Source organism: Eleutherodactylus coqui, chromosome 12 (genome assembly GCF_035609145.1).
Source record: "Eleutherodactylus coqui strain aEleCoq1 chromosome 12, aEleCoq1.hap1, whole genome shotgun sequence".
NCBI classification, from domain to species: domain Eukaryota; kingdom Metazoa; phylum Chordata; class Amphibia; order Anura; family Eleutherodactylidae; genus Eleutherodactylus; species Eleutherodactylus coqui.
The window spans coordinates 56,323,598-56,332,912 of NC_089848.1; positions in this window are offsets into that span (position 1 = coordinate 56,323,598).

Here is a 9,315-nt window from a genome sequence, read left to right on the forward strand (position 1 = left end):
CTTCAGTAATGTGAATATGAGAAATTTCACACAATCTGTGTTACCTTTCTGCTGGCTGCAACCTTCTGCCAGATATTTTTTTTTTTTCATTCTTTTTAGGAAGCGCTTTGAGGGGAATATACCATGAGAACAATACACAGCTGCTGCTGTATAGAGATATCTAATTGTCAATATTGTGGAATTTCTGCAGCTTATTACTTGCATTCAGTCTAATTCTGGGCAAATTGCCAGTCACTTAAGGGACATTTAAGGGAACCACATTACACGTGGTATGGCAGCCCAAGCTTTAAGATACCCGGCTGTTTTGCCTCTGGCCAGGGAATGTTTGTACCGATGCTCACGAAAAAAAGAAAAGGAGGGGGTAACAACAAATAAAAATAAAATTTTGTATTTTTTTCAAGTGGGCTGAATTTCAAGCCCAGATGTTGGTAATGAAAGATTCAATTTAAGGATTTAAATTACAAATAAATAAAGAATGAAACAGATGTGATTTTTAAGGAAGTTCAAATTATCCAGGAAGAAAAATATCTCCGTGCATGACAAAGTACTAGGGATTGTCTCAAGAGTCTGTCGGAAACAATCTGCTTTGTTAGATACACCCTAAGGACAGGCTTGGTATAGAACAGGGAGGACTGGTGGAGCTTGTCATTAAACAAAAATTGTGTTTAATAAAACTTTATAACCGTGATTAATCCTATGAGGCCCTAAAGGAGTTTGCAATTTCTGATAAACACATTTTCCTTGTTTGCAATGGTAATGATATTTTCAAGAGAAGGAAATTTGAAAGAAAATTACAAACTTAACAAAAAAAGTATCTCTTACCAACACCTAAAATGAGAAAAATGCTGATGGCGAACATATTACACAGATCATCATTTCTGTAATACAGCTTTTCCAGGAGATTTTTTTTTAAATAATGAAATACAAATGCATCTTTTTAATTTTATGCTTGGTTCAATTAATTGCATATTTATGTCCATAGATAGATAAATAGATAGATATGAGAGAGATAGATTGATAGATAGATAGATAGATAGATAGATAGATAGATAGATATGAGATAGATAGATTGATAGAGAGATATGAGGTAGATAGATATGAGATAGAGAGATTGATAGAGAGATAGATATGAGATATAGATAGATATGAGATAGAGAGATAAATAGATAGATAGGAGATAAATAAATAGATAGATATGAGATAGATAGATAGATAGATATGACATAGATTGATATGTGATAGATAGATAGATAGATAGATAGATAGATAGATAGATATGAGAGATACATAGATATGAGATGGATAGATATGTGATAGATAGATATGACATAGATAGATATGTGATAGATAGATACATAGATATGACATAGATAGATAGATAGATAGATATGAGAGATAGATATGACATAGATAGATAGATATGAGATAGATAGATAGATATGACATAGATAGATAGATATGAGAGATAGATAGTTATCTCTGCTATTCTATATTAACTCTTTACTGAAACCTTATCAAGGGGTAAAACCAGCTAAAAGTAAATTTTCGACACATTAGAGATACATGTAAAAAGAACACATTGATGAAGCTCATTAGCTTAGGCCAGCACCAATTATCAAAACTAAGGTGCTACACTGTTCTACAGAATTATAAATCTCTTTACCGCCACTTAGATTGCAATTACTGGAAATCTCTACCACATTTGAAGCATTTTACCTTGTCGATCTTAACTGCCCTTTGTTTAGAACAGAGACAAAAATTTCCTGCGTAAAGTGACATTCAAGGTGTTTCCGTCATTGTAAACCTCTGACATGTCACAGAGAAGGCCATTGGAACCTGGGAACTTTTTTGCTTGGTTGATATATTTGATCTCTAGATACTTGCAGAATAACTCTTTAATGGGAAAGGGAAGTATCAATTAGATATTTAGAAATACTATCAGTTAAAATGAGATCAGGTTCTTCGATCATTTCACTTCAAAATATGGAGTTCGAGATATACATCATATGTAAGAAGGTCCTCCATTGGGTGTTAAGAAAGAAGGCATGGCTTTCCAGTTGTATGAAGTGTGACAGATCATTTTGGAATAATAGCAGTGAACGACAACAAGTGTGACTTGACATGTCTCCATAGTGTAAATTCCAGTGCTAAGTAATGTGATGTTGTATTAATATGATTATTGTCCTACTGAGTGTAAAGAGGGTGAATTCAGGTGGGAACAAACTTGACTTTGAAACGGTGGAGTCATATCGGTTTAAAGAACTTACAAACTACTCATCAACAGGTGTGGACCGTCTTGTGGAATATAATATATAAGTATGACAAATAAGTAGAGATGAGTGAGCACCCAAATGCTCAGGTCCGCGTTATTCGAGTCGAGCTTTACCGAAAATTCAAGAGCTCTACTCGAGTAACGAACCCCATTGACTACAATGGGAGACTCGAGAATTTTTGTATGTGTGACGCCTCTCTCTCTCTCTCTCTCTCTCTCTCTCTCCCCTACCAGACAAAAAATTTGCCAATGTTACGACGGGGAGGGGCCAAAACAGGTACGTCACAGCGGGGAGGAGCCAAAAATTGGGGCGGGGTCGAACACAACTTGATGCTCATTCGAATAACGAGCACCATTGAGTACACTAATACTCAAACGAGCATCAAGCTCGACAGAGTACGTTCGCTCAACTCTACAGATAACACGTCATCCATGACCTTACTGAACTATGTTCTTTTTCTCATGGTATCATTATTTTTTTTATAATAAATGAAAAGCTTCAAAAAGTTCTGGGTTCAGCTTCCTTAATAATGAATATAACCAAAACCCTTAATTCTGCTATATTCAACATTATGAATAATTATTATTGCAGTTTGAGATTACTTATGGACCCTTAAATTACCTCGTAGCAACAGCATAAATTAAGTTATGGCACAGTTGGGGAAGGTAACAGGGAGCCAGGGGATGTAATTACTAAATTTATCCACCCACCCATTCCTGTGGTGTTCCCCAATGAACTTTGTGTGCTTTTCAGACCGCTGTGCGTGCTTTCCCCTGCTCCCCCAAAACAGTACCATAACTTAGTTTATGATGCTGATCCGAGGTAACAGGTTACCTTTAAAATATAACTGTCTTTTAAGAGTAAGCTGTCTTGCATGTGTACATGAGATATAACAGTATTACTGACCATTATATACCTTGTATCTTCCATTTGGAAACAGTTTACTGCCTCTTCAGACTCCATCTCTAAGTGTCAGTTTTCCCTGAGCTCAGCTCTAAGAGGTGTGGAGACTAGCTGCTACAATGTTTTCCATATACAGCACACATACAAAAGAGGAGATCCTTCTCTCACATACATAGAAGCAGCACGGAGTACATTATACAGCAGTACTGAGCAGTGTTGCTGTGAATCGAACACTGGGGTGAGGTATAACAGTTATTAGAAGCAACTGGGTATCTGTGTGTCTACGCCCCTAGCTCTGCCTCTCTGTACCGCTGCTCCTTCCCCGTCCTCCTCTCCACCCCTAAGACATCTATAGGCAGTAGTTGTAACCTGATCCCTCAGTGACCTGATAACCTATCTTATCTATGTCTCTATGTCTCACTGAAGATGGATTTTAGGGTGCTTTTACACGGAATGATAACTATCATTAAAAAAAATCGCTAGAGCAGTCAAATTTGAGCGATAATCATTTAGTGTAAACTCGGCCAATGATCAAACAATGAATGATAATTCACTTGCTTATCATTCCTCGTTCATTTCAAGCAAGCATGAAAATCGTTGTTTGCTAATCATTCAGTTTAAATACCGACCATTCAGTTGTTCCTATTCACTGGTACAGTGAATGTCAACGAATGAACAATTCAAAAACAGAGAGTAAGGGACCAATTGAGGAGTTAGGGGAGAAGATAGGAAGAGTCTGATAAGTGATCATCCGGGGAGAGTTGGAAGGATTCTATACACTTACATCATTGGTAGGGATGAGCGAGCGTACTCGGAAAAGCACTACTCGCTCGAGTAATTTGCTTTATCCGAGTATCGCTGTGCTCGGGTCTGAAGATTCGGGTGCCGGCACGGAGCGGGGAGCTGCAGGGGAGAGCGGGGAGGAACCGAGGTAAGATCTCTCTCTCCCTCTCTCCCGCCCGCTCTCCCCTGCTCCCTGCTGCGACTCACCTGTCAGCCGCAGCGGCACCCGAATCTTCAGACCCGAGCACAGCGATACTCGGATAAAGCAAATTACTCGAGCGAGTAGTGCTTTTCCGAGTACGCTCACTCATCTCTAATCATTGGCTAATTTTGGAAGATTGGTCAACTTTTTGTTCATCCGTATGGCTACTTTTAGGCTGAATGCACACTAACGTTTAAAGGGGTTGTCCCGCGCCGAAACGTTTTTTTTTTTATTCAATAGGCCCCCCGTTCGGCGCGAGACAAACCCAAGGGATGGGTTAAAAAAAAAAAAGGTTTAGTACTTACCCGAATCCCCGCACTGCGGCGACTTCTTACTTACCTTACCAAGATGGCCGCCGGGATCTTCACCCACGATGCACCACGGGTCTTCTCCCATGGTGCACCGTGGGCTCTGTGCGGTCCTTTGCCGATTCCAGCCTCCTGATTGGCTGGAATCGGCACACGTGACGGGGCGGAGCTACGAGGACCAGCTCTCCGGCACGAGCGGCCCCATTCACCAGGGAGAAGACCGGACTGCGCAAGCGCGTCTAATCGGGCGATTAGACGCTGAAATTAGACGGCACCATGGCGACGGGGACGCTAGCAACGGAACAGGTAAGTGAATAACTTCTGTATGGCTCATATTTAATGCACGATGTATATTACAAAGTGCATTAATATGGCCATACAGACGTGTATAACCCCACTTGCTATCGCGGGACAACCCCTTTAACCAATCAGACCAATATCCAACAAACATGTACTGTAACAATCATTAACAATCCAAATGATAATGAACAATACATCTTACATCTATGATACAAAAAAACAATCAATTTTCCATTAGTTGAAAAACTTGTCACTCGTGTTTCAATTTTTTTTTCTCAGTGCAATGCAAATCCACAGTATCCAACACAATCTAAATAATTCTCCATGAAGATATCAATGCTTCCTCATACAAGTGTGCAGAGTCCTATTTGTACATTTGTTACAAGAACATATTAAAATTGCAGAAATTTACCATACATTTCTATTTTAATTGTCAAATCACCATAATCTCTATTCATTTATATGCTTGTGTCTATGTTGCAGCAGTAAACTATAGGTCAGGCCAGCAGGAGTTTTCTTGAACAGTCTTTTACTCTGTCAGTTTTAGTACATTTCTATGTATTTCACTAATGACGACCAATCTCAGCATACGTCTTGTATTTTGATTATGGCATCATGGTAAATGTATGCTAAGGTTTTTACACTGCAATGTTCTTCAAACACAACCGAATGATCAGGGATAATGGCCTAGTCAGCTGTGGTATTGAAGCCCATTTCCCAGAAAACAAGGTACTTGGCTGCACCTAGGTTACGCACATATAGTTAGTCTACCTACTCATCCGTTTGGAAAAGTACTAATTTCTGGCAAACCACCTGCAACATGTACGAGCATAATAAATACAATGGTGTCTTACCAAAATACAGTGTTCTGGCCTGTATCCACATAATGATACTTTCTATAATAGGAGACTAGAACTTCTCTGTTTCGATTTTTGGTAACACATATATGAATCCTGTAAGAGCCTCGTATGGCGCAGAGTGTGAGGACAGCAGAATGCAGTCCTAAGCTCTCGCTCACGACCTGAAGCTTGCAGATTTAATCCCCGCATGGTTCAGGTAGCCGGCTCAAGATTGACTCAGCCTTCCATCCTCCCGAGGTTGGTAAAATGAGTACCCAGCTTGCTGGGGGGTAAAGAGGACTGGATAAAGCAATGGCAAACCTCCCTGCAAAAACAGTCTGCCAAGACGTCATCCTTGGTGTCGGTCACGACTCGGTGCTTGCACCAGGGGACTTTACCTTATATGAATCCTACATAGACTGAAAATAGAGCATTGTAGTCATGAATATGGTAAGAATATAAATAATGTGCCCATGGCCCTCTGTTATGTTTAATCCATAATGATATAGTAGCAGGTGTATTAGAAAAAAAACAAAACATTTTTTTTAAAGCATTCTGTATTCGTGACAACTGCTTAATGAGCGAAGACTAAATTTCATCTTAGTTGTTGATATCCTGAAGTATATAGGACCCAACAAAGCATTTGACACTTATAAGTCCCTAGCAAGGATGCCGCATAGCAAAAGTAAGGTTTGTACGTCTAGAAAAGAAAAGTGGAATCGGATATTAATAGTCAATATCTTCGATTATAGTCATATGCTTTATGTTTCTTCTCCATCTGGTCTAGCTATCTGTTACTGCCCCCTTGTACTGTGACTGCTGTGTCCATGCTACTGTGTCTTCCGTATTGTGCCAGCTGTGCTGGGAAATATTATGCCTGTAGTCCATTATACTGTGTCCTATGTCACCCATGTACTGCGCCTGCTGTGCCTCTATGGATTGTTCCAACTGACCCTATCTGAATACCTACATTGAAATTCCATCACTGTCCTGTTCCACAAGAGTCTATTGCAATCCAGGTAGGAATGGCTCTGAGCAGCTCCTATCATATCACTTCTTCTTCACTCCTGGCACAATGAGGGATCACAGCCACATGCTAAACTATTCAATTGTACTGGATTTCTGAGGATCTGAATATAATTGAATGTGCTGGGGACACCATGGATGGGAACATCATCAATTCACCAACAAATACCAACCATATGGGTCCCTTGCTGTCCTAATAAAAATGAATCTTGTTTGCTCTACACAAAATTCTAACTTTCCCTATTTTATTCCTTTATTGATGCAGTAAATATTAATAACAGATTTTAGCAGAAATCAAGAATGCCATTCTTCAGACAGCAATGGGAAGACTTGATGCCACACGACTAACTCTGGATCAATATCGGGGATGGATGGCATCATAGGTAGAGAAGTCAGTGGTGGAGTAAAGAGTCTACAGTAGTTAACAATAGCATTTAAAATATATCAAACATATAAAATACATCATTCTATGTTGGGAGAAGCTGTACGAAGATTGTAAAATATGATTCACACACGTAGCATTGGGCTAAGGCCAACATGAAGAGCAGTAATATTGGACACATTTACGATAAAGTGTTCCGATTACATTATTATATTCAGAAATTCTTCAAGGAAGACTCAAATATATCGAGCAAATAACATGTGGAGAACAAATTCGTAGATTGTTCTTCTATTTTCCTATTACCTAGACATTGTATCTTCCAAGTTTGAAGACATTGCTGTCTACATCTGATTGCAGTACAGTCGCTCATTCACTTTAGCATATTCAATCCATCAGCTTTTCAAACAATTGCCAGGGGCTACAACAATTGCTGTTTGTGTTCGAGAAACACTGATTAATGAATGCAACAATTCTCAAATTTATCAATGTTACAGTAGCAATTTACTCCTTACACAAATGCATTGCAAATGTATTTTACATATATCTCACAACAAATGGCATTGCCAAAATTAATCCAACTGCCCCTAAATTCTTAATAATGATACTGAAATTGTACTTATGGCATAAAATGAAGTTTGCAACTGGCATGAATGTAAAATAGTGTGAATAGTAATAAATCAAAAAGTCAAACCATTATGATTCATTAGAGGAAGGAAGAATAGACATAAAATGTGCCATCCCACAGCTGTTTTGCCTCTACTTCGCTAACATATTCAAAATATGTATTCATTCCTTCTGGTATGTTTCCTATATTACTGAAAAATAGTCAAAGTAGAAGTAGGCAACCAAAAAAGTCCCATCATCGCAAGCAAAATCTAAGACAAGCTATAGGTCACTCAAAAAGCCTGAATAGAAAAAAGGAGAGATCAACATCAATAGCCTTTATATATAAACAATTCCATAATTCGGAAATTGGTCACTAAAGGTGCTCAATTGCCCTTAAATACAAGATTAGACCGCGATAAGATGAAATTCCTAAAAAGTAGGTCCATTGAGGTTCCAATATATCCATGTAATGTCACTTAAGTCCAATCTAAATATATTATTATGGTAAAATTGTTACCAAAGCTAAAATATTGTTTTAATAGGGAACTGTCAGGTCCTATGAGCAACATAAATTAAACTATGCATGTGTGGGCGCACTGAATGAATAGATGAGTCTGATGATTGACCAAGTGCCGCTATCCCAGGCAGATGGCAAGGGAACAGAGAGGCAGGTGAGTATAAAAAGCATACCCTGGACACAGTAGCTCTTGTCTTAGGCCGAATGCACATGGCCGGGGCCGGATTCCGACTGCGAGATCTCGCAGCGGAATCAGACCCCTTTTTCCCCGACATTGACCCCCTACGTACCTGTCTTGTCTTCTTCTCTATGCTCTGCGGATGTGCCAGCTGGCATGCCGCCGCACATGCGCAATGCAGAGTGTTGCACCGGCGATGATAAGCATCCGCCACAACTCACCGCAGTACGGACAGCTTCCATGCACTGTAATGGAAGCCGTCCATGCGAGCCTCACACTAGAATAGGACATGCTGTTATTTTCCCCCACAAGCAGAAAATCCCAGTTGATTTTCGTTTGTTGGCATGGAAAAGCGTTTTGCTTAGCATGTCCTATGGGCAGTATTTGCTGCGGGATCTGGAGGCGAATGTCCACTCTGGATCCCACAGTGCAAATATGCCCGTGTGCATTGGATCTTATAAGCCGATAAACTTAGTTTATGGTTCTTATAGGACTTGATAGGTTCCCTTCAAAACCTTGTTGAAACACTTAGGAAAGTGAGAAGAGGTGCTGGTCAAGTCTCCTGAATCGTATCTGTGGCTGATAAAACAGTACCCTATGTAAGTACAGTTAAAGGCCAAGTGGTAGAATATTCAGTGTGTTTTATTTAATTTCAAACCAGAATGACTTCTATAAAACCCACCGCTCTATACAATGACTTTCTGAATGGTGGGAATCTGACTGCTAGGACCACGACTGAACTGAAAATGATCTTCATACAAGAATAAGGTAAGAAACTTTCCTTATTGTTGAATTGCTTTGTTCCTTTCTGATGTTTAAATACAGTTTATGTGCATAAAATCTCTTTATGAAGCGAAGGTATGGTCAAGTTGCAATGGTAATGCCAAAAGTGGTAGGTTAACGTGGCTCAAGTGACACTGCATGGCACACTGCCCACCTGTCGTAGGGGACAGTACGAACTGTAAAATGGTCCTGATCTCATTTTTGCACAGTAGTGT